The sequence below is a fragment of the Mustela putorius genome, unplaced genomic scaffold (assembly GCF_011764305.1).
Source record: "Mustela putorius furo isolate JIRA1106 unplaced genomic scaffold, ASM1176430v1.1 tig00003853_pilon_pilon_pilon, whole genome shotgun sequence".
Classification (NCBI taxonomy): domain Eukaryota; kingdom Metazoa; phylum Chordata; class Mammalia; order Carnivora; family Mustelidae; genus Mustela; species Mustela putorius.
Genome location: NW_025422005.1, coordinates 50,868,606 through 50,895,390, shown reverse-complemented (window position 1 = coordinate 50,895,390; position 26,785 = coordinate 50,868,606). Strand labels below are relative to the sequence as shown.

At 37.0% G+C, this 26,785-nt stretch overlaps 1 protein-coding gene across 2 annotated transcripts in view; it reads right to left on the bottom strand.

Moving 5' to 3' along the window:
- Positions 1-22,460, bottom strand: part of ATG4C (autophagy related 4C cysteine peptidase) — a 75,832-nt gene extending 53,372 nt beyond the window's left edge. Inside the window, exon 1 of one of the 2 annotated variants that reach the window (XM_045064655.1) lies at positions 22,103-22,460. The gene's annotated coding sequence lies outside the window, so the exon portion shown is untranslated. The remainder of the gene's footprint in view (positions 1-22,102) is intronic. The other variant, XM_045064654.1, reaches the window with a different exon arrangement.
- Between the last annotated feature and the right edge of the window lie 4,325 nt (positions 22,461-26,785).

Below are 26,785 nucleotides of genomic sequence, written 5' to 3'. Positions count from 1 at the left end.
CCTAATGTCCATAACTCAACCACCCTATCCCTAGTTCCCCCACCCCCCAGCAACCCTCAGTTTGTTTTGTGAGATTAAGTGTCTCTTATGGTTTGTCTCTCTCCCAATCCCATCTTGTTTCATTTATTCCTTTCCTACCCCCCCAATCCCCACCATGCCTCTCAAATTCCTCTAATCAGATCAAATGTCTTTCTCTGATTGACTTATTTCGCTCAGCATAATACCCTCTAGTTCCATCCACGCTGTTGCAAATGGCGAGATTTCATTTCTTTTGATGGCTGCATAGTATTCCATTTTGTGTATATACCACATTTTCTTTATCCATTCATGTGTTGATGGACATCTTGGTTTTTTCACAGTTTGGCTATAGTGGACATCGCTGCTATAAACATTCGCATGCACATGCCCCTTCGGATCACTACATTTGTATCTTTAGGGTAAATACCCAGTAGTGCGATTGCTGGGTCATAGGGTAGCTCTATTTTCAACTTTTTGAGGAACCTCCATGTTGTTTTCCAGAGTGGCTGCACCGGCTTACATTCCCACCAACAGTGTAGGAGGGTTCCCCTTTCTCCACATCCTCTCCATAGGCATGGGACTCTTGATTTCAGCTGAGGCCATGATCTCCAGATCCTGAAATCAAGCCCCACATGGGGCTTTGAGCTTAGCAGTCTGCTGAAAGATGATCTCTTTCCCTCTCCTTCTGTCCCTCCTTTCCTTCCCCCCAACCCAGCTCACACACCCCATCTCTCTCATAAACAAATAAATCTTTTAAAAAAAATAGAATGGTTTAAATCTACAACAGAAGATTTTTTTTACTTTAAAATAAGAATAAATGTAGCTCACGGATATTTGTTTTATAACTGACTTGTGGGAAAGTTGAGATGTGCGATATAATCTGAAAGAGGAACAAATTATACCTTAAAATGCTTGTGCTTATTTGCAATAATTCAGATAGTTTACTTTTCAAGAAAAGAATGCTGCACAGAAAAAAAAAAAGAATGCTGCATAGAACATTGCCCTTTTAGGGTTATAAATATCTACTGAAAAGTATAGATACATTTAATTCTCTAACAATAGACATTCCATTTTATAGTATGTACTAAAAGCTACTAATTATACAGAAGAGTTGAGGCAGGAGAAAGCATGGTCTGTTGGAAAAATTTTAAAGTCAATAAATTTTAGAGCACAATAAATCCAAAAAGGGGGCTTGAGTTGTGACACGGGCCAAAGCACACATATTCTTGTACACAATGCTAAGAATTTTTTTTATCCTAGGAACAATTGGTTTCAAACAGGAATATTAGTATCTGATTCAGTGGGTTTGGCTCCCAGAGTAGCACAAAGAATAGATTGAAAAGGACAAAAGTACATTAGAGCTTACTAGTACTATACAGGACTAGAAGAGAGATGATAATAGCTTCAAAGGGAGCAACAGAGAGGGAGAGAATTAGACATATAAGGAAATGTGTCAAAAATTCAATGTCCTGGTGATTAAATGAATATGGAAGGCAAGAAAGGCAGTTTTGCCAGAGATACACCCATATTCCTGGCTTATGAAACTAAATAAAAGGTGCCAACCATTGAAATAGGAAGCGTCAGAAGAGGGTCAGGTTAGAGGCAGAAGATCATGAATTTAATTTATATGTAGTTTGAGATATATCTGAGAGATATATTATAGAATCATCCATTTATTTAATTATTCAAGAAATTATTGCCAGGCACTCTTCAAGGCAATGCAGATAGAGCTTAGGACAAAAGCAGTGGAATACTTACTCTCATGGAGCTTACCTTCTTGATATATTCTAGAGAGGCCAACGAGGCAGTTGAATTTATAGATCTGGAGCTTAAAGATGAGGTCTGAGTGAAAACTATTAATTTGAGAAATTCTGATGTATAAATGAGAATCAGAGCTACAAACATGTTCCTCAATGACTTTGCCTTATGTTTACACCTCAGCCTTGAGAATATCCAAGGCCCTTTAAGAAATTACATCTGCCCTTTTATGTAGCTTCCACTCTTGCCACTTCCTCATATGTACCATTCACTGAAGCCATTTTTTTTTAATTTGAAGCAAATTTAATCACAAAATGGTATTACACTTGGTAATTAAAAGAAGTGTACATAAACCTGACTTATTAATTTTTTCCACAGAACTAAGGTTTTCATTACAAACAAAGTTCACTTCCAGGGAAAAATTATATAATACTAGGCTACTGAATCCATTTTTAATATGAATATTAAAGCTTCCTAAACTGGAAATGCTTCCATGTCTTTGCATGTGCTATTCCCTCCACCTAAAAGCCCTCCCTGCTCACCCTCAATTTTGACTACCTTATAATCATGAGTCCCTAAGACCCAGCTTAAGTTTCACCTCCTCTGGTCAGACTTAAAAGATTTCTAGCCACCTCCATACCTCAAATTAAAACAGATGTCCTGCTATTAGCTCCCATAGGATTCTATGTCCTCCTCTATCATGGCATTCATCATACTGTATTATCATTACTTCTTACCTCTTACACACTAAGTGGTCAACTTTTTGCATGTTCTTTAGTTCTGCCTGGCATGAATTAGTTCTTAAAATATGTTTATTAAATGAATCAGTGAATAGATAAATTAATAAGGTAGATCACTAGTAGTGCTCTAACAAGGTGTAAAAGTCTATCAATCGGAAATTTTTTCACTGACACCTAGAAAAGGAAAGAAAATTTCTTCCAGGGGTGCCTGAGTGGCTCAGTCAATTAAGCGTCTGCCTTCAGCTCTCTCCACTTGTGCTCTCCCATTCTCTCTCTGGCAAATAAATAAATTAAACATTTTTTTAAAAAAAGAAAAAGAAAAATCTTCCTTCAGAAAATTGCATAATTTAACAAAATTTGGAAAAGTAAGGAGAAAGGTTTATAAAATGTGCGTCCACACGACTGATTACATATCCATTAAAAATGTCTCCAGAGGGTGTCTGGGTGGCTCAGTTGGTTAAGTGTCTGACTCTTGATTTCAGCTCAGGTCTTGATCTTGGAATCATTAGATCGAGCCCTGCATTGGGCTCCATGGTCAGCAGAGAGTCTGCTTGAGATTCTCTCTCTCCCCTCCTCACTCTGCTTCTTCTCCTGCTGTGTGCTCTCACTCCCTCTTGCTCTAATAAATAAATGGGTTATTTTAAAGATTTAATTGTCAGAGAGAGAAAGCACAAGTTGGGGGAGTGATGGGCAGAGGGAGAACAGGCTCCCTGCTGAGTGAGGAGCCCAATGTGGGACTGAGCCACCCAGATGGCCCAATAAATAAATGTTTTTTTAAAAAAATGTCACCAGAGCACCTGGGTGGCTCAGTCAGTTAAGCATCTCCCTTTGGCTCAGGTCATGATCTCTGAGTCCCTGGATCGAGCCCTGCATCAAGCTCCCTGCTCAAAGGGGAGTCTGCTTCCTTCTCTCCCTCTTGCTTCTCTCCCTTCCTCTTGCTTGCACTTGCTCTTTCTCTCTCTCAAATTAATAAAATCTTTTTAAAAAATAATTAATCAAAAATAAATAAGTAAATAAATAAATAAAGTCTCCAAAAGTTTGTGATAATGGGGAAACACTAGAGAATCTAAAACATTATGCATCATAATTCTAGCTGTAGAAGTAGCAGGGAAAGAGTTAGAAAGAAATAAAAAAAATGACAAGTTTCTCTGGATGTAAAATTGTGTGAGGTTATTTTTACACCACTATTGCCCACCTTTTCCAAATCTTATACAAAGAACAGATGTAATTTTTAGAATTTAAAATTTTTTTAAAGATTTTATTTATTTATTTGATAGAGATTACAAATAGTCAGAGAGGCAGACAGAAAGAGAGGAGGAAGTAGGCTCCCCGCTGAGCAGAGAGCCCGAAGCGGGGCTCAATCCCAGAACCTGAGACCATGATCTGAGCAGAAGGCAGAGGCTTTAACCCACTGAGCCACCCAGGTACCCCTAGAATTTAAAATTTTTATTGTTAAAAAGCCACCAACCAGGGCGCTAGGGTGGCTCAATTGGTTGAGCATCTGACTCTCGGTTTCAGCTCAGGTCATAATCTCAAGGTCATAGGATTGAGTCCCACATGGGGCTCTGCGCTCAGAGGAGAGTCTGCTTGACATTCTCTTTCTCTCACTCCCTTTCCCTCTCTCTCCCCTTGCTTGCTCTCTCTCTCTCAAATAAATAAATACATCTTCTTTGGGGGGGGGCCACCAACCACAAGTCTTCTAAATTCAAAATATTTAAAATAAGAGAATATACACACATGTATTTTCTTTCTAAGTCAGAAAGAAAGTAGGTCATGGGGAAGACTTTGGTTCAAAAAGCTTGCAGCACTGGTTACCAGGAATACCCTGGACAGTCCTTAAAAAGAATGTAAAAATGATCTGTTAAAGTGGGTGGGAGGAACATAAAGACAAAGATATTTTGTATGGGAAAAGTTTGTACCTTAGACAATGGCTCCTAAACAAATAATAAATAGCTAGCCAAGGTAAGATGCTGTGACAGATTCTGAAATTAGAAAATTTTTCAAACCTCAAGGAACTTGGAGTAGAATAAATTGTTAGGTTATACCTTTATTATTTTTCCTGAAAATTCCTGCTTTATTGACTATTTACTCCAAATAACGATACCCCCAAACATGAAACATTAAAAATGTTTTGTAACATATCGTTGACTATGCTATAAGAATACTTTATTGCCATTGTACATAGGGTAGGTGAGAATAATAAAATTATTATCATAATGTCAAACTAGTTAAGCTGTTGCTAGTTTAATAATTTATACACAGTTGACCCTTGAATAATACACATGCAGGGTTTAAGATGCTGACCCCCTGTTTAGTGAAAATCCACGTGTAACTTTTGACTCCCCCAAAACTGAATTGAAAGTCTCTAATATATGAAGAGCTCCTATAAATCAATTAGGGAAAAAACAACCAAATAGAAAAAAAAAAAATCTGGGCACTCTAAAAGAAAAAGACAAATAAAAATGGGAAAATATTTTCAAACTTACTAAATCTAAATAATGCACATTAAAGGAATTTCATATTTTTTCATCATCGTAAGAGATGAAATTGGTGAGCCTGAAGAAACAAGTATTTTACATAATAATTTCTCAAATAATAAAGTCCATGAGTACAGAGAATATGTCTTGTTTACTACCGTATCCTTACACCTAGCACATGGGTGTGCTAATAGACACAAGTATCTGCTGATGACAAAACTATGGTATGCACATATTATGACATAGATCTATATTTATTACCATAAAAAGATACCTGGGGAGCATCAACATACTTGCTAAAACTATGAGAAGAAATAGATAATTCCTCTATTAAGGTTGGAGACTTTAATACCCCTCTAACAGAAAGAAATACAGGGCCAGCATGCAGAAAATCAGTAAAGACAGTGTTGAATTGAATAGCACCATCAATTAACTAGACACAACTGACAAACTACTTCACTCAACAGAAACAGATTACACATTATTCTCAAGTTCACATGGAATATTCACCAAGATGGACAAGATTCTGGGCCATAAAACACCTCTTGACAAAATTTTTTTAATTTGTCATTTATGTTATGAATAGAAATCATATAATATTATTCCCACTGAAATGGAATTAAACAAGAAATCAGTAACAGAAAGTTAGCTGGAAATTTTCCAAATACTTGGAAATTAAATAAAATACTTCAAATAACACAGGGCCAAATAAGAAATCTCAAGAGAAATTCAGAAAAGTTTTTAACTGAATGAAAATGAAAATGAATATAATTTAAAATTTGTGAGATGCAGAAAATTCTCTTAAAATTTACAGGGAAATTAATAGCATTGAATACATATATTCGAAAAGTAGAAAGATCTAAAATCGATAATTTAAGCTTCCACCTTAGGGAACATGAAAAAGAACAAATTAAATATAAAGTAAGCCAGAAAAAAAGGGAGGGGGGGAAGTAACAAAAATTAAGGCAGGAAGAAAGAAATCAGTAGAGAAAATCAACAAAACCAAAGCTGGTTCTTTGAAAAGATCAATGAAATCTATATGTCTCTAGCCAGGCAAAGAAAAAGAGAATGTACAAATGACTAACATCAGAAATAAAACAGGAGCCATCACCACAGATCCCATGGACATTAAAAGGACAATATGGGAGTATTATGAATAATTCTATGTGAGCAAATTTGGTAATTTAGATGAAAGGAAGCAATTCCTCTAAAGACCGTTTGCCAAAAACTCACATAAGAAATAGACAATTTAAATAGACCTATATCTATTAAAGAAATCAAATCAATAATTAATAAACTTCCAAAAAGAAAGCATTGGGTTCAGATGGTTTCACTGCTTAATTCTACGAAACATTTAAGGAAGAAATTATACCAATTCTCTACAATGTCTCCCAAAAGATAAAAGCAGAGAAAATACTTCCTAACTCATTCCATGAGGTCAGCATTACCCTAATACCAAAATCAGACAAAGACATTATTGATACTGGCAAAAGAGCAGACAAAGAGATTGACAGAACAGAATAGAGAGGCCAGTAATAGATACACATAAATATAGTCAACTGGTCTTTGACAAAGGAACAAAGGCAATACAACAGAGCAAAGACAGCCTGTTCAATAAATGGAACAACTGGATATACACATAAAGAAAAAGGAGATAGAATAGATCGTACACCCTTCACAGAAATTAACTCAAAATCATAGAACTAAATGTAGAACACAAAACTATAAAAGTCCTAGAAGATAACATTGAAGAAAACCTAAATGACCTGTAGCATGGCAGTAACTTTTTAGATATAGCACCAAAAGCACAATTCCTGAAAGAAACAACTGGTAAACTGGACTTCATTAAAATTAAAAACTTCTCTGTAAGAGACAATGTCAAGAAAATGGAAGGACAAGCCACAGACTTGTCCTTGTCTATTTGCAAAAGACATATCTGCCAAAGGACTGCTATTCAAAATACACAAAGAACATTTAAAACTCAACAATAAGAAAATGAACCACCTAATTTTAAAACGGACCAAAGACCTTAACAGATTCTGCTCACCAAAAAAGATATAAAGATGGGCAAATAAGCATATGAAAATATGTTCCACATATGCTATCAAGGAAATCAAATTAAAACAATGAGATAGCACTACATACCTATTAAAATGGGCAAAATCGAGAACACTGATAATACCAAATGTCAGCAAAGATGTCAAGCAATAAGTACTCTCATTCATTGCTGATAGGAATGCAAGATGTTACAGCTACTTTGGAAGACAGTACAGCAGCTTCTCACAAAACTAAACATACTCTTAAGCATATGATTCAGCAATTGTGGTCCTTGGTATTTACGCAAATGAAATAAAAACAATCCACACAAAAACCTGCACACAGATGTTTATAGCAGTTTTATTCATAATTACCAAAACTTTGGAAGCAACTAAGATGTCCTTCAGTAGGTGAATGAATAAATAAACTATAATATATCCAGACAACAGACGAACTCAAGCACTTACAGGAAGGGAGCTATCAAGCCATAAAAAGGTATTAAGGAAAACTAAGTGTGTATTACAAAGTGAAAGAAGCCAATCTTAATCAAACTGTATGATTCCAACAGAATGATATTGTGGAAAAGGCAAAACTATGGAAATAGCAAAAAGATCAGTGTTTTTGAGGGATGGGGCAGTAGGGGCAAAGAATGAGCAGGAAGAACACAGAGGATTTTTAGGCAATAAAACTATACTCTGTAGTACTACAGTTGTAGATACATGTCATCATACATTAATTTACACCAAAAGTCAACCCTAATATAAACCACAGACCTGGAGTGATAATGATGTGTCAATGTAGGTTCAGTGGTAACAAATGTACCACTCTGGTACAGGATGCTGATAGTGGGCAAAGTTCTCCATTTTGTGGGACAGGAGGGATATAGGAACTCTGTCTGCTCCATCTTGCTATGTATCCAAAACTGCTCTAAAAAAGTAATGTTTAGGGGCACCTGGGTGGCTCAGATGGTTAAGCATCTGCCTTTGGCTCAGGTCATGATCTCTGGGTCCTGGGCCCAAAGGGGAGTCAGCTTCTCCCTCTCTCCCTGCCTCTCCCCCTGCTCATGCTCTAACTTGCTGTCTCAAATGAATAAAAAAAATATTTTTATAAAGAAGTTAATTAAATAATAAAAAATAAAAGTTTACTAACTTTATAGAAGGTGAGGAAAAGGAAGAGAGAATAGCATGAATACAATTTACATATCTACATGTGTATATACTATATATGTATAGAGAACTGCACACACACACACACACACACAAATATGCAAAAACAATGTCTTGAAGTCCATGTTAAAAGTGGAACTAAGAGATGAAATGTCATCTTTTATTTATTTTTGTACTTCTATTTATTTAAATTGTTTACATTTAATGTTTACATTAAAATAATATTCAAAAATAAATTGCTCAGATTAAAAATAATACAGGAAATTACAAATGTGCCGAAAACTGCTTGACTAAAAAACCTACAGAGAACACATTCTATTACAAAATCCTAAGCAGCTTCTAAGAAAAATAAAATGCTGAGCCAGTGCTTTTTCCTTTTTAAGATAAACAATTTTATTCTTCCGGTTCTTAACGACATCAGATTCAGCTCTTTAGTCATATAGAAAACGTAACTTCCTCAATGCAATTCCCTAGGGTAGCTCTGGCTGAATAAAATGACTGGGAGGATATCCCTAGTTAATTCTTTTTTTTTTTTTTTTCCTCCTTGAAATAGTAGTAAGACTTGGAAAGAGGAAAAGGAATAAATTAATAATTGAGTCCATTCAGTCTATTAAAATATTTTTTATACTTGTGTGAAATAGGCCAAGGAAAGGCAAGACAAACAGTACTTTTAGTTTAACTACAAATTAGCAAAAAACACAAACAAAACCACAATGCACTTTAATAGTAATACCATTAAAAAGTCTAAACCACCCTCACCCAGAAATTCCCTTTCCAAAAGCTTTCTTGATTTTTAAAAAATTAAAAATGAATTAAAATTCATTCTATCAGGTATAAAATGAAGTGCTGATTTACCCATTACTTAGTATATTTATCTCTTTTGTTACCTGAAATACCTGGTTTCACTGCTCCAGTGATCAAACTGATATGCCAGAATTCTTGTTTAGTTTATGTAATGTCAGAACCTTAAGCTAGAAAACCATCAAAATAACATTCTTCACAACTTCCAAACAGTTTTTTAAGAGTGTATTTATTCATTTGACAGAGAGAGAGAGGCAGGCAGAGGGAGAAGCAGACTCCCTACTGAGCAGGGAATCCGATGCTGGACTCTAACTCAGGACCCCAGGATCATGACCTGAGCTGAAGGCAAATGCTTAACTGACTGAGCCACCCAGGTGCCCCTCCAAACACTTTTAAGAAGGGATTTATGGTTAAAGGGGGGAGGTATGGTTTTTTCTTTTTCTTTTTTTTAAGAAGGGATTTATGGTTATTTCCTAAACCTTAGAGAAATTAGTAACTTTTTCAAGTAGACTTTCTTTGTTAATGATACTACAATAAATCTTAACCATCCACCATTCCCATATTTCTGTTCACTGCTTGCCTTCTGACAAATCCATTTTAATTAAAAAATAGCAATAAAGAGGAGAAATCTCTATTGTATTTTATCATAGTAAACATAAAGCTACCAGATGAGGTTTATTCCTAAATTTTACTATTTTAATGATGTGAAAAGCAGAGTGAACATTGAGCAGAGTTCTTTTGGAAAGCAGAGCTACATTTGATATGAAAATCGTTGATTGAGACCCAGATGTCATTTTTAGAGAGTCACTTTTCTAACCATAACCATGCATTAAGACAGTCAATAAATTATAAACTGATAAATGTTAAGGGTACTCAAATCAATGTCCTTGAAGGGCAGATGAAGGTAATCAGCCTCTCCCTTATGGCAATAGGTAAAAGAATATTTTATCCACTGAGAATTTAAAGCCAAGAAAAAGCTCCTAACAGAACTTTAGGGACTGACTCTACAGAATATATCTCAGTCACATAGTACAACCGACAAAAACACTGCAGACTTTACAGGATTTGCGTATGCTTGGGCATCTTCCCCAAATGGTATTCTGCAGCAAGATGAAATATAGGTATTGATTTAAAAATTTTTATGTGCTTTTAGCTATACCATCAAATAAAATGAAGTGTGAGGTCCATTCTAAGTTTTCATCTACTGTAACCTTTTCTACCTGCTTGCATTTTTAGTAACAAATATTAATCCCTTGTCTGACCTTGAATGTCTCTCAATATGTTGGTCGGTCATCTCTGCTCTCTTATTTCTCTCCATCTCAGTTCTTTGTCTGCAGAAACATCAATTACTGTATCCATTTCTTTTTCCCTCTTTTCCTACATTTGCCAGTCTTCCATCTTCATACACTGAACGTGCTGTCTAAAAATGTTGTTTGTAAACCCAGCATGTTTATCTCTTTTAAAAAGTCACAAATATAAAGAAAGGGAGAATGCTGGTAATATTTATTTGAATTGTCCTCTTTCAGAGCTATGGGTTAGGCAAAGTACGTGGCAGTAAGAGTTAAAAAGTTGAGCAAAGGAACAGCAACATAATAAGGGCAGGGCTCGCATATTCAGAAACTGACTTTTAAAAGAGGGATAAAAGAGCTTATAGCAAAAAGATTAATAAGGGACTAATGAGATAGTTTTGCCTCAAGAATACAGCTTCTAAACATTCTTAAAACTCCTCAGGAATATACCCTCCAGTTAAAAACACTAAATCAATACAGAGCTTCTTTACAATGATAACTCAATATGTACTACTTGTGCTTTATTCTCTTAAATAAAAAAAGAAACTAAGTACTGAGCATTCATTTACCTTCACATGTGACTTGTATCAAGGTCCTACAATCAAAACCTCCATTAGAGGGGTGCTTGGGTGGGTCAGTCAGTTAAGCACCTGCCTTCAGCTCAGGTCATGATACCAGAGTCTGGGATCGAGCCCCTCATGGAGTTCCCTGCTCAGCGGGGGAGCCTGCTTCTCCCTCTCCCACTCCTCCTGCTTGTGCTCCCTCTATGTCAAGAGAAATAAAATCTTAAAAACAAACAAACAAAAAACCTCCATTTGTGCCGCATGGAGTACTACACATTCACAGATTATAAAGTTGTCATCATAACCATCTATATGGGATATAAATAAGTGACTTCAATCACTTACTTAAAATTATAGTGAGAGGTATTAATGATATCTGGGTTGTTTTAAGCATTCCTTGATTTCCCTGATCTTATCTCTAAGAAGCATATAATATTTACTCTAGCTTGAGAAATAAATTTTAATTATGTCAGATAACCTCTGACTGGTCCAACATAACTATGAATGTTTGGAGCTTCCAAAGCAACTTTGCAAGTGGTGAAACATGCAGTCTGCATAAGAAGAAACATACAGGGTCAAATTATTTAATCATTAACAAAATTAACCTAACCTCTACAAGAACTGAAGGATGTCAGAATCTCAGGATTGAAAGGGAATTTACAAAGTATCTAGTTAGTCAGTAAGTAGTAGTATTAATAACAGGTTTTAACCATTTTCCCATATAATACACTCCAATCTATCCCTAAACTCTCCTATGAACAGTGAAAGAAAGCAGTGAAAGAAAATGTGTAAATTTAAAAGATTAAAAAATATATCACTCCCATCCCCAGGAATCTAATCTGCTATCTGGTTCAAATTCACTCACTAATTATTAATTGGGTTCAACTACCCGTATAAGAGCAAGATCTCCTTTCCAATGTCCTAGCCAAGTGCACTGACCAAGCCTCTGAGTGAATGCCTCCAAAACAGAAAGTTCAGTACTTAATGAGCTCTGTACTGAGCTAAAAATACAGCTGTGTAAGTTTAAAAGCCTGATACAATTTTAAACTATTTTTCTTCACTAACATCACTGTTCTAGAGTATCCACATCACTACATTATTCCACCTAATTTTAAACAACTTCAGTTGCTTAAAAGACATGGAACCAAAAATCTGTGTCCTTAAAATGTCCACCAACTGTTCCTGGTGGGGCCTTCTGAAACTAATCTGCCTTGCATTCGATAACCCATCAGGTATTTAAAGACCTCCAGGGGCGCCTGAGTGGCTCAGTTGGTTAAGCATCTACCTTCGGCTGGGGTCATGATCCCAGGGTCCTGAGACTGACTCCTGCATTGGTCTCCCTGCTCAGTAGGGCGTGTCTGCTTCTCCCTCTCCCTCTGCCCCTTCCCTCCCACTTGTGCTCTCTCTCTCTCAAATGAATTAATGAAATCTTTAAAAAAAGGAAGAAAAAGTAAAAAAATAAAGACCTTCCAATATCTTCCCCACTCCCGCTGCACCATCTCTTCTCCACATTAAATATTCTCAATTCAAATGAGTGGAAATGAGGCCTCAATCAGGGTACTGATAAAGGGATAAGAAATGAGATATAAAAAATGAGATATAAACAGCAAGCTCAGATGATAGAACTAGCAACATCAATTCAGTATGACATAGTGATTTTGAGGTTTGTTTAACAAGTAAATATGGACAGGATCTTTTTCAAGTCCCATTCCATTAGTTACTTCTGCTACAAAAAGGTGCATCCATATTATTGAGACTAGTAATTATACTTCATTTAAACACAAAATATCACATTTATTCATTCATCAAGTACTTGAGTGGCTACTTCCGTAAGGCTCTATGGGAGATAAAATGAGCCATCAGATCCAGTTCCTGTCCCCATTAAATTTACATCCTAAAATGCAAGATGTTTATAATTAACCAGAACTTCAGTTGTAATATGGTTATGTCCCACAGTAGAAATATAAAAATGTTAACATTACTGGGAAATATTTTTCCCCTTTCCAATGAGAATATTCCTACAAGAAAAATATCACACACAGTCACAACTGGGATTCTTCAAATACAAAGACCAAGGACACACAAACAATATAAATCTTACATTCTGGGTGTAAATAAGGCTAACACTAGGCATATTTCTTAGGAAGGAGTTAAAGTACCCTCAACAATTATGTCTATTGTTAAAGATTAATGCTTGAATTGTATCATCGGTCAAAAGAGCATTGTTTAAAATGTTCACAAACACAACTGTTTTGGCTTACAAATGGAATTGTTTGATGTCATTTCTAATTTTAAACAATAGTATATCAATTTGAAAATAAAGCTAAGGGTTTAAAGCTTTACAAATATTTTAAAAATGCGTATTTTCTACCTGATATAACTGTTATAGAGTTCCCTATAGCAATATACATATTACTATGATAAAGGTTTAAATTACTATGGGTACTTTAGTCATTTTACCAGATAACTTATTTTACAGAGTCTATTAAAATGTAGTTTAGTAGGAACTTTATATTTTAAGCTATAACCAAATCACACAGAAAGTATAATATAAATAACTTTGAACACATAATTTGACTCTAGGTCTTTAGTGGGATATAGTCTAAAGACATAAAATGGCAAAGAAATCTTTAATTGGTAAATCTGTTGTTGGAGAGAGTACCAGTATAGTAATACCAAAACTGAGTGTTTTATAGGAGAGATTAGATGAGTAAATATACTGATATGGTTTTGAATCAGAATTCCCTGTAGGAAAAGGGAGATAAAATATGAACTGCCAGAAGGTGAAGATGAATTCTGTGGTTCTGAGTATGAATTAAGGTATCTTATAAGTATGTGTGTGTGTGCATGTGTGTATCCTAAAAGCAATGTACTCCAGTAGCAATGAGTACATTCAATGCCCAAATCTTGTTTCGGAGTAGCATTTCCCACTAAACTGAACAAGGACTCCGTGATAAAATGACTAATCCAGGTCTCAAGCAGGGAATTTACAAGGTGAGCCTGGAACTTCTTATTGTACAAAAAAATAAGAATGTGCCCAGATACCAATGTGAATGCCAGTTCCTTTGGCAAAGGCCAAAGAAACTGGCTTGAACCTGACTAATCAAATTTAAGATAATTTAATCATCAAAAGAATAATGGTGGAGCGCCTGGGTGGCTCAGTGGGTTAAAGCATCTACCTTCGGCTCGGGTCATGATCTCAGGGTCCTGGGATCGAGCCCCACATGAGGCTCTCTGCTCAGCCGGGAGCCTGCTTCCCTTCCTTTCTCTGCCTGCCTCTCTGCCTACTTGTGATCTCTGTCTGTCAAATAAATAAATAAATCTTTAAAAAAAAAAAAAAGAAAGAATAATCGTGGGGCACCTGGCTGGCTCAGTCAATGGAGCATGAAACTCTTGATCTCAGGATCATGAGTTCAAGTCCTATACAGGGTGTGGAGCCTACTTCAAAAAAAAAAAAGAAAAGAAGAAGAAGAAGGAGCACCTGTGTGGCTCAGTTGGTTAAGCATCAGCCTTCAGCTCAGGTCATGATCCCAGGGGGATTGAGCCCTGCATTGGGTTCCTTGCTCCATAGGGAGCCTGCTTCTTCCTCTCCCTCTGCCTGCCACTCCCTCTACTTGTGCTTTCTCTCTGTGATAAATAAGTAAATAAATAAATCTTTTTAAAAAAGAAGAATGGCAATAGATTTACAGCCGGTAATTTTTTTTTTTTTTAAAGAATCCTTGGGTACATAGTGACACTAAAATAAAAGAAAAGAGGAGGAATAGCTCTTCTTCGGAGAAGATAACCAGCAAACATGCAGGATTGAGAGAACTGGAAAATCACTATCTGGCAACCACCAACACAATGACTGATTGAGGTAAGGATGATCCATGGCTACTAAAAACCAAGGATAGGGGAAAAAAAAAACTGTTGAAAGTATTACCCCCACAGATTAACTATTAATTTCAAAAGGGAAAAGATAACATTAGGATGTAGAAATCTGGCTAACCTAAGTGGCTGATCTTAACATTACCAATAATGGGACAAACTGCCATTATATTCTTCCCGAAGTGGTGACATGGAAAGTTTACAATATCTCCTACTTAATAGTCATGAAAAAAAAAAATTTAACCTGAAATTGTGGAGAAACAATCAAATTCATTTTGTGAGGCATTATACAAAACAAAATGGCGTGGACTCTTCAAAATTGTCAGTCTTGAAAGACCAAAAAAACAAAAAAGGAAGGAGGAAAAAGTAAAGATGAGAATTGCTCTAGATAAATGAAAATAGACACAACTAAGAAAATTCATAATCTCTGATTGGAAGTATTTTTTTAAAAGATTTATTTGAGAGAGAGTGCAAGAAGGGAATAGCGGGGAGCAGAAGGAGAGGGACAAGCAAGCAGACCCTACACTGAGCAGAGAGCCCAATGTGGGGCTCAATCCCAGGACCCTGAGATCATGACCTGAACAGAAATCAAGAGTCAGATGCTTAACTGACTGAGACACCCAGGAGCCCAAATTTTAAGTATTTTTAAAGTGCTTTTTAAGCTATAAGGGACATTACTGATAAACATCTGAGCAAATTCATATTTTTTAATATGGCCTATACATCAGATAGTATAGTCAAACACTGTTAAATTACTTGGGTGTGCACATAGCATTATAGCCAAGTAGGTGAATGTCCTGGTTCATAAGCGATATATAAGGAAGAATTTAGGAGTTAAGTGTTAGGATGACTCCACCTTAGTTCCCAGTGGTTCAGCAAGAAAAAGAAAGCATGCCATGTGTGTGTATTTAGAGAGCAAAAGCAAGTGAGATATAATGTTAACAACTACTGAATCTAAGTTAAAGATATACAGGTATTTGTTATACTATTCTTTCAGTTTTTTAATAGGCTTGAAACTTTGTTTAAGATTTTTTTTTTTTTTAAAGAATGATGTCCTAATAAGAGGAGGGAAGTTTGGACATAGACACAGAAGAAAGAGAGAGATCACAAGTGGGCAGAGAGGCAGGCAGAGAGAGAGAGGGGAGGAAGCAGGCTCCCTGCTGAGCAGAGAGCCCGATGCGGGACTCGATCCCAGAACCCTGAGATCATGACCTGAGCCGAAGGCAGCGGCTTAACCCACTGAGCCACCCAGGCGCCCCAAGATTTTTTTTTTTTTGAGAGAAAGAGAATGTGCACACAAGTTGAGGGGGAGGGACAGAAGGAGACGCAGGCTCCCCACAGAGCAGGGAGCTCAGGGCAGGACTCAATCGCAGGATACTGGGTTCATGACCTAAACATTTAGACGTTTCACTGACTGAGCCACCGAGGGGCCCTAGGTTTGAAACTTTCAAAAGAAAAAACTAGTGTGGAAATTAAATTGACTTTCAAGCTGCTGATCAGATTTTATTGTCTAACTACTTTTTTATCCTATCCATAAGCACTAAAAGCAAGTGTGAAGTTCAGAAAAGGTTGGCTAAAAATAAAAGTAGTAATACTAACAAATAATACGTAATTATAAACCAACCCACCACCAGTTTCCTATTACAGCTGTAGACTAAACACAATCTCTGATGAAAATGCTTAAAAGAGGACATGTATTAACTCATGACAATTATGAATCAGCAAAGCTATCTTACATAATATTTACTCTAAATTCAAATATGACTAACCAAGCAAATTTTTTCTCCAATTGAGATCTTTTAGTTAAGGATTTCTATAATTAAAACGTCATCACAGACATACAATTTCAGGCCACATATCTATAACAATAATAAACACAAACTCTGTACCAGGAATTTTGTTAACCTATGCACATGTATCATCTCATTTAATCCTTACAGCAACTCTATAATGTATATACTATTATCATCTTCATTTTATAGATTAAGGGCAAAAAAGGCTTGGAAAGACTAAATAACTTCTACAAGGTCATACTTCTAATAAATAGCAAAACACACCTTGAATCTAGGCAGTCTGACTCCAGAGGCCATGCTCTCTGCTCTACACATTCTTCTGCTTACTATGAAACATATAATTTAAAAAATAAACTGAGTGCATTAATTCAATATCTATCAAAATTTACACAAAGGAGACATTTCAAGGAAAAATCAAGAGTACTTCTTTCAACCTAGATGTCCATCAACAGATGAATGGATCAAGAAGATGTGGTATATATACACAATAGAATACTATGCAGCCATCAAAAGAAACGAAATCTTGCCATTTGCGACAACGTGGATGGAACTAGAGCATATCATGCTTAGTGAAATAAGTCAAGCGGAGAAAGACAACTATCATATGATCTCCCTGATATGAGGAAATGGTGATTGAACATGGGAGTTTAAGGGGGTAGGAGAAGAATAAATGAAACAAGATGGGATTGGGAGGGAGACAAACCATAAGTGACTCTTAATCACAAAACAAACTGAGGGTTGCTGGGGGGAGGGCGGTTGGGAGAAGTGGGGTGGGATTATGGACATTGGGGAGGGTATGTGCTTTGGTGAGTGCTGTGAAGTGTGTAAACCGGGCGATTCACAGACCTGTACCCCTGGGGATAAAAATATATTATATGTTGGGGCGCCTGGGTGGCTCAGTGGGTTAAAGCCTCTGCCTTCAGCTCAGGTCATGATCTCAGGGTCCTGAGATTGAGCCCCGCATCGGGCTCTCTGCTCAGCAGGGAGCCTGCCTCCCCCTCTCTCTCTGCCTGCCTCTCTGCCTACTTGTGATTTCTGTCTGTCAAATAAATAAATTTTTAAAAAACCCTTTAAAAATATATATATATATTATATGTTTATAAAAAATAAAAAATTAAAAAAAATTTTTAAAAAGTACTTCTTTCTTCCCTAATACACATTTAAATTTACAAAAACACTAACTGAATGAAGTTAGAATTTAACCAGATGCCCAATTTATTGCCCATAATCCCATGTGAAAATAAAGATCATACACCTATTCATATGTATGACTGAATATGTTACATATAAATTCAAAACAAATACCAACATATTTCCAAATTCTTTCATCTAGAACGTTATCCCTGCTCACTCAAGGGAAAAAAAGGCAGGGGAGGGACCCTGGGTGGTTCATATGGTTAAGTGTTTGCCTTTGGCTCAGGTCATGATCTCTAGATCCTATAATGGAGCCCCTGTCAGGCTCCCAGCTCAGCAGGGAGTCTGCTTCTTCCTCTCCCTCTTCCTCTCTGTGCTCTCTCTCTCTCTCTCTCTCTCTCTCAAATGAAAATAAATAAAATCTTTAAAAAAAAAAACCTGAAAAAAATGTATTTCAGGTACAACATTCCTCAAGTATGCTTAATTCAAACAATGACATAAAAGGAAAAAAAAAAAAAAAACAAGAAATCAGCCTTAAAAATTGATGCCACCATAAAAAAAAAAATTAACAAACAAACCATCTCCCCCAAACCTGGTCATCTTACAGTGTTCTCTCAGTGCACTATACTACTATCCATCCAGTTACATAAGCCAAAAAGCTAGCAGTGGCACCACCTTCCTCTCCCTCATTCCTCACATCCAGTCTATCACCCACTTCCACCTCCTAAATATCTCTAATCCACCCACTTTATTTTCATCACCATCTTGCCCAAGATATCATCTTTCATCTGGCCTCTCCCTATCCACACTGCTATCCCTCTTATAAATAGTTTTTCCTCTGTAGAACATCAAGTTCTTTCTTATAGCACTTAAAATAACCAGAACTTTAAATTTCTTTGAACATTTGATTTATGTCTGCCTCTCCAATTATACAATATGTTCTATGAGGGTAGAAACTGTATTTACCCACCATTTCATCATTGTGACCTAGGAGAGTGCCCAGTTAATAAGTAAATGCTAAATGACTGAATTCATGTCAAAGACTGCAAGTTTATTTATAAACAGAAAAAAAAATTGGTTATCAGTTCCACCAACCATAAGGAGTACTTTATTTCATCATTTCTAGATCATACATTTACATTTTAACTCTGAAATAAATACATCTTATAGTTGATGATCTTTGTTAAATTGGCAATATTTTTTTCTTTCATAGTGGTTCACAAAACAAAGATGCATCTTGGAATTTTTTTTTTAATCTCATTATTTGACGAAATAAGAAATCAGCCTTGAAAATTGATGCCACCATTAAAAAAAAATTAACAAACAAACCATGTCCCCCAAACCTGGTCATCTTACAGTGTTCTCTCAGTGCACTGTACTACTATACATCCAGTTACATAAGCCAAAAAGCTAGCAGTGGCACCACCTTCCTCTCCCTCATTCCTCACATCCGGTCTATCACTCAGTTCAAACCTGGTAATCTAGCCTCCCTTTCTCCTTTGGCCACCGTTTACTCCCAACATTCAATAATTAACAGAACCTAGTAGTTCTTTCACCAAGAGCTATCAAATCCATTCCTTTCTCCCAGTCCCACTATAATACTAGATCTATCTAATTCCTCATTGCTTCATATCTGAACTCTTGTCATAGCTTCATTCATTTAAATATTTGTTTCAAATTCAACCAACACTGAGCACTTGTGTGTACAAGGAACTGATGATACAAGCAGTCCAGTTACCTGTCCCTCCCTTTCTTTTCTTGTCCCCAAAATTCATAATTTTCTTCTTTTTATGCCTCAAACTAGAATCACTTTCCTCCCAGTTTCCACCTACCAAACCTAGTCACTACTTTAGTTCTAGATTTAATCTCATCTTCTTCATTAAATCTTTCCTAGTTAATTTCTCTTTTCAACTTTAACATTCCAAAACACATAAAAAATAATACAGCATATTGGTTGTACTTGCTGCTTCTTGAAGGTAAGGTTTACATCCCATACATTCTGCTATACTGTAAGCTTCCCAAGAGCAGAGACTTTTGTCTCTTTTTTTTACTGTTATATCTCCAGCAAGGGATAACATTTATCATGTACCAAATAACAGCTACTTCAAAAAATACTTATTGAATTAATGTTCCCTATAGATTCCAGGGTAAAGAACACATCTTTGCAGCTGTGGTATAGTGGGAAGAGTCAAAATGAACTGGATGACTTAAACTGTTTGAGCTTCAGTTTCTTGATCTGCTAAATGTAAATAATGCTCACCATCTCACTGAGTTGTTATAATGATTAAACGCAATAAGGCTTTCACAGCATCTAGTACAAAGCTGAGGACAAGAGGATGCTCTCAATAAATATTCTGATGATTTTTCTTACAATAGTTAAGTAGCAAGACATATTCAATAATTGCTTACAAAATGAATAAAGTCTCGGGAAAAATATAATAAGTTTGTGTAATATCTAGCCTATCATTTATCCTGTCAAGAATTCTATGAGTGAATTAAATCTGAATTATATATTTAGCTCCAAATCATAAGCATGACTGAAACCATTTCTGACTAATTAGGAATAAGTCCAATTTGACAGGATACAGGTATTAATATTTATATTTTACTGGGGCACCTGGGTGGCTCAGTGGGTTAACCTCCTGCCTTCAACCAGGTCATGGTCTCAGGGTCCTGGGATTGAGTCCCGCATCAGGCGCCCTGCTCGGTGGAAATCCTGCTTCCCCCTCTCTCTCTGCCTGCCTCTCTGCCTACTTGTGATCTCTCTCTGTCAAAAAATGAATAAAATATTTTTTAAAAATTATATTTTATTGACATGTATAGATTATATTCGATGCTTACGGAAGAATGAAGTTTTACTATTAGGATTTCCATAGAGCAATAATCAGAATAAAAGAGAAACTGCAAACTTATTTGAGTCACACAGTCCCCATAAAGCCAGGAAGTAAAAAAATTTCTGTCTACAAAATATTAGTGAATAGTAAACAATGTAGTTTACCAGATTTATCAAAATATATAACAATACACCATAGGGGCGCCTGGGTGGCTCAGTCAGTTAAGTGTCTCCCTTCGGCCCAGGTCGTGACCCAGTGGGTCCTGGGATTGATCACAATGCCTGCTTTTCCCTTCTCCTCTCTGCTTGTGCTCTCTCTCTTGCTATCTCTCTCTTTCTCTCGCTCTCAAATAAATAAAATCTTTTTAAAAAATACACAATTACAACAAATAAAATTTTCAACATATTTGCATTCCATTTTACAGAAAAAGAGCATTAGTTAAACGGTTTTCAAACTTTTTTATACTACATTATATAATTCCTTATATTGGCTACTTTTTAACTTTAAATCGTCCCCAAAATTTTACAGAGAATGAACTGATAAGTCAATATAGCATGAGATTATTGTACCAATTAGAAACTCTTCCTTGTTCAGGAAAGAAGTTTTATTAATTTGTAAATTGGAACATACATAGACTTTCCTTTCAAAGCTTTTCCAATCCCTCTGGGTACTCTCAATGACTCATAATCTAATTACAAATCACAAGCAAGCAATAAGGAAAGAGAATTCCCTTGTGTCTATCTGCTCTTGACTGACACAAAATCATTGCAAATTCCACAGGGGACACGTGATCCGACTACGAACAGAGTGGGGAATATCCCACCTAAGTAACTCAGATACAAAGAACTGTAGGACAAGGTATTCTCCTCTAACTATAAGCTAGCAGCCAATCCCTTGTGGGAAAATAATCAACACAAAACAAAAATGCAAGCCAAAGAAATCTTAAGAAATATAAACTCTCTAAGCAGAAGCATGCCGAGTTGACCATTGACGTCTCTCAGATTCACCAGTCATCCTAAGAATGTATTCGAACTTCAACCTATAACGCCCTTAGATGTGGATGGAGGTGGAAGCGTTGAGGATGAGTGAGAACCCAGTAAAGTGAGTGAACGTTAGTGTCTGGACGGAAAGACATTAAGACACTCAGGCGACTGTGTTAAGGTCCGCAGCAGTAACAAAGGCCAAAAAGGAGGAAAGGTTTTAGGAATGAGAAGATTGACATCTTGAGAATCTAGTTCTTTTGTTTTGATTTTCTTTTTTCTTTTCTTTTCTTTTCTTTTTTTTTTTTCCTTTTAAACGGGAAAAAGTTAAACGGCTGCGAAAGCTTAGGGGACAAGAGGTCGTATCTCGAACATCAAGAAAAGCCACAAGGAGAGGGGAACAGCTGCCCACAGGAAGGCTTACGGTTTGTTAGCCTTTGGAGCCTAGGAAGAACGTAGGGTCAGAAGACAAATTACCCTAGAAGGTAGATGAGGGAGGTGCCAAAATTCTCAAGAGAGAGCCGAAACGGCTGGCAACAGGATCTTCAGAGAGGGCAGGGTCCCCCCAAAATCCGGTCATTTGGGGACCAGAAACACTAAGTCCCAACCTTCTCCTGACTCCGCCAGGCTCAAAGCGCCCCTCACCGAAACAGAACTGGAAAAGTGTAAAAAATGTGCAGGAGCCACCAACCCGGGAAGTGTTCCAGCTCTAGCAGAAGCCGCCCCAAAAGCAGCCGCTCCGACCTCAGCGCCGCTGCCACAGGGACCCGAGCTCCCCGGCCACCGTAGTAAGAGGAAAGGCCTCCCCTTCGAACCGAGTAGGTCAGCCACTTCCGGGGCACGAAAGCCTTCTGATTTGTTGTAGCAATATCTGCAACCAACAGACCCATGCTCCACCTCATTCTTTTTCCCCACTCTTCGCCACGCCAGCCCTTCGGCCACCAATACGGCAAGCGCAGAGCCAAGAGAAAGCATCAACCTGTAACTGGTGACTCTGACGGACAATTCACAGTATGCCTTCTTTGAGCTCCCACTGGACAAGTGGACTTCAACTCCCAGAGTGCTACGCAACACCATGCCCCCCCTCCTTTGCGCAGGAACTACAATACCCAGTATGCACTGCGCCCCCTTCTCGCTCCTCTTGATCCCCACAGAGCCGAGGGGTGCTTTCAGAGGAGTCACTAAATTCCTTGGACTAATGTAGACCCACTTTGATAAAAATGCCGCTATTCCTTACTGTCTTGTTGTGAAGGTTCCCTAAGCCAAGCTGTAGTTGAGACTGTAGGTAAATACTTACAAAATATTAAGGAACGTGTGCACTTTTTATATTCCCGTTATTTTCAAGGATTGAAAACCAGGACAGTATAAAGGCTTTTTATGAAATGGAAGTTTTTATCCACATTCATAAGGGGTATAATAATAAATTGTTGCAAAGTGTAATCCTAGATCGTTTTGCAGTACTGAAAGATTGTGTTGGAGCAAGGACTACCAGACATGATCCTGAACTGCGTAAGAAATTAAAGTAAGAGCTGGAAGTGAAAAATTAATCTGTACTGTCGGACTGTGCACCCACATGGCAAAGAAAATCGTTCAGAATGCCGAGTTGAAAGTTCAATGTTAAACTTTAAAATGTTTTCCACTTCTTTAACGTGCTAATAGTTTGGATTATTTTCATTATTCTTACAAAAACAGGTAATTGGAACTATTTATTTTCTATTATGTGGTAAGGCAACCAATAACCAATCACACAAAGAATATAGCAAGATCATAAATGTAACATTTATTAGAGTGAACAAAACAAAATAACTTTTCTTGCCTCATTAAATAGCCTGTGATTCCATATTTTAAAATACAGAACTTTGTTTTGATTTCTTAGGACAGATACCATGAATCAAACAAGCTGTCTGGGTTCCTTTTTGTTAGTTTCATTAAGATTTACACTAGCAGGACGCCTGGGTGGCTCAGTCGTTAAGCATCTGCCTTCTGCTCAGGTCTTGATTCCAGGGTCCTGGAATGGAGCCCCACAGTGGGCTCCCTGCTTGGTTGGAAACCTGTGTCTCCCTCACCCCTGGCTGTGTTCCCTCTGTAGCTATCTCTCTCTGTCAAATAAATAAATAAGATCTTTAATAAAAAATATTTACATTACCAAGAATTAATATATTTTATTTTTGATATTGTGCACTAGTAGCCCATGGAAAACAATGCTTGAATTCTTAAATTATATAGTAATTCCACAAAATAAAATTGAAATATATCATAAACATTGGTTTTCTATGGATTTACAGCTAAACAGATTTTAATTGGTTAGAAAAACGAAGTAGAATACTTTCCATTTTTACAACCTCACATAGAAGTCACAGAGGGAAACTGTATTCTGTAACACTGACAAAGCATGCACTACCATACAAACTGCTTTCCAACTACAGTGTGCTAAATTATGCAGCACTAGCGAGTAAATATTTAAAATCTATGATCACAGAAAACAAGCTGCTGCTTTCCATACTCATGCAGCAACAATATGAATACAGTGAGAGAAACCTTTCCATTGGAATGGTTAGAGGTAATGATAAACTATAATTAGATTATCTGTTATTCATAAGTGTTTGCAGTAAATAAATACATAATTGCATCCACTTATTAAAGATGTTATTAAGGAAGCTTTTAAAATATGCTAAATAATTGATATACATATTCTAAAGTAGTTTCAATGATCAATTGTGTAAATGAAAGTGGAAGAGAGTTAAAAGAGTACATAATTTATGTAACAGACTTTTTAGGTTTTGAAAGGAGATTCTTGGCAGCTGCAATACTCCGCAATATTCTCTCCTCATTTTTAAGTGTGTCTTTGACTTTCCAATTCAGCCAACTGCCAAGCACAAGAGAGTTAAAACTGGACAAGATACTCATTTTAGTTCAACACATACACAATTAGTGCTTCTAGGGACAAAGCACTTTGCTTAGGCACTACCATCTATTTCTGAAGCACAGATAGCTTTGATAGTTGGGAAAGATTTAAAAGGATGATGGAAAGAAGATAAGAGAGCTTTATTAGAATGGAAAACAGAAAGTAAAATATGTGTAACACCGCCTACTAACAATCATTTATGCATTTGGTTAATTGGATTTGGTTAATTGGAACCCTATACTAGCTAATATAACTTCTAAGAGGAGAGAACCACATCTTAAATATGTGTGTCCCTCTCAGCTCTCACACAGCACTTTGCTCAGAGTAACTCCCTCTCCATAAGTGTTTGTGGGAGTTCAGAGTGATGTCTGAGGCCCTGAAACTCCCTTCTTATTCATACTATGTAGTTTTAACATAAGCTATTATATGTGTTTATTTATTTGACAGAGAGAGAGAGCACAAGCAGGGGGAGCAGCAGGCAGAGAGAGAGGGAAAAGCAGGCTCCCTGTTGAGCAAAAAGCTGGATGTGGGACTCAATCCCAGGACCCTGGAATCACGACCTGAGCAAAAAGCAGAATCTTAAGGACTGAGCCACTCAGATGCCCCTATTTTAAGGAAATCTTAAAACCTTTCCTCCTTTCCACGTGACCTTATTTCTATCACCTCTCCTGCATATTCTATCTCTTTCTATTGCTCCACTGCCCTCTTTATCTCAACCTAGCTAGCTACAGAATCCTCATAATTTTGAAAGCGAGTTCAGTGGATTCAGCTTCTCTCCTAAATGCAATATTATTCCCTCCTCCTTTTCATTACATAGCCACATTCAGCAAGTGCAGCAAGGTAAACCTTAGTCTTGAAATGCCGCACACGATCTAGTCACAACCTATGTCTACCAAATACCCAGCACTGTGCTAAATCCTGGAAATATGAAGAGACTTCAGATAAGAAAATTATGGTCCCACAATACAATGTAATAAACATTATGATGAGGTATGGACAAGGTATTAAGAGAATAAGGCATGTCACTTATTCTCAAATTGAGAGACCTTGGAGTAGAAAGTCCTGAGATAACTTAAATGACAAAAATAATTAATCATCTACCGAAGAGGGCAGCTGAACCAATGGAGAATAACTCATAAATTCATTACAGTTGGAACATGAGAGTGAAAGAGTGGTACAAGGGGCGCCTGGGTGGCTCAGTGTGTTAAGCCGCTGCCTTCGGCTCAGGTCATGATCTCAGGGTCCTGGGATCGGGTCCCGCATTGGGCTCTCTGCTCAGCAGGGAGCCAGCTTCCCTTCCTCTCTCTCTGCCTGCCTCTCTGCCTACTTGTGATCTATCTCTGTCAAATAAATAAATAAAATCTTTAAAAAAAAAGAAAGAAAGAAAGAAAGAGTGGTACGATACAAGGCAGGAAAGACAGACTGGGGCTATTTCCTGAAGGGGTCTTGTGTACTATGTTAAGAATATTGGACTTGAACCTGGTTATATAGGGAACCATTTAGGGAATGGTATAATTTGATTGCATTTTAGCCTGCAGTGGTATGGAGAATGTCTTGGGCTGAAAAGAACAGTTAAGATACTCTTTTCAGGGGTTCCTGGGTGGCTCAGTGGGTTAAAGCCTCTGCCTTCAGCTCAGGTCATGATCCCAGAGTCCTGGGATCGAGTCGGGTTCCTGGGTGGCTCAGTGGGTTAAAGCCTCTGCCTTCAGCTCAGGTCATGATCCCAGAGTCCTGGGATCGAGTCCCACATTGGGCTCTCTGCTCAGCAGTGAGCCTGCTTCCTCCTCTCTCTCTGCCTACCTCTCTGCCTATTTGTGATCTTTGTCTGTCAAATAAACAATACAAATTTTTTTTAAAAAGATACTGTTTTCATAATTCACATTTAAAGATGGGAAATCTGAAGTAAATAGTGATTTTTTAAAAAGATTTTATTTTTAAGTAATCTCTATGCCCAATGTGGGGCTTGAACTCACAACCTTGAGATCAAGAGTTATTAGGATATTAGGATAATAGAATCAAAAGGGGGTATGAGGGGGTGAAGGAATCAAGAAAGACCCCCAGGTTTCTGCTTTTACAATTTCCATATGTTGAGTTAGGAATGGTTGGGGCACCTGGCTGGCTCAGTGAGAAAAGCATGTGGTTCTTGATCTCAGAACTGTGAGTATGAGTCCCACAATGGGTGTAGAAATTACTTGAAAATAAAATCTTAAAAAATAAGAAAGAAATGCTTTAGAGTTCCCAGATGGCTATATCCAGGAGACAGATATGAAGCTTAAGAGAAAGATTTGAGCTCAATATATACTTTTGGAGTAATTGACTTCAGATGACAATTGAAAAAAACGTGGGCATGGGTAAGATTTTTTTTTCTTTGAAGATTTTTTAATTTATTTGTTTGTTTGTTTGTTAGAAAGAAAGAAAGAGAG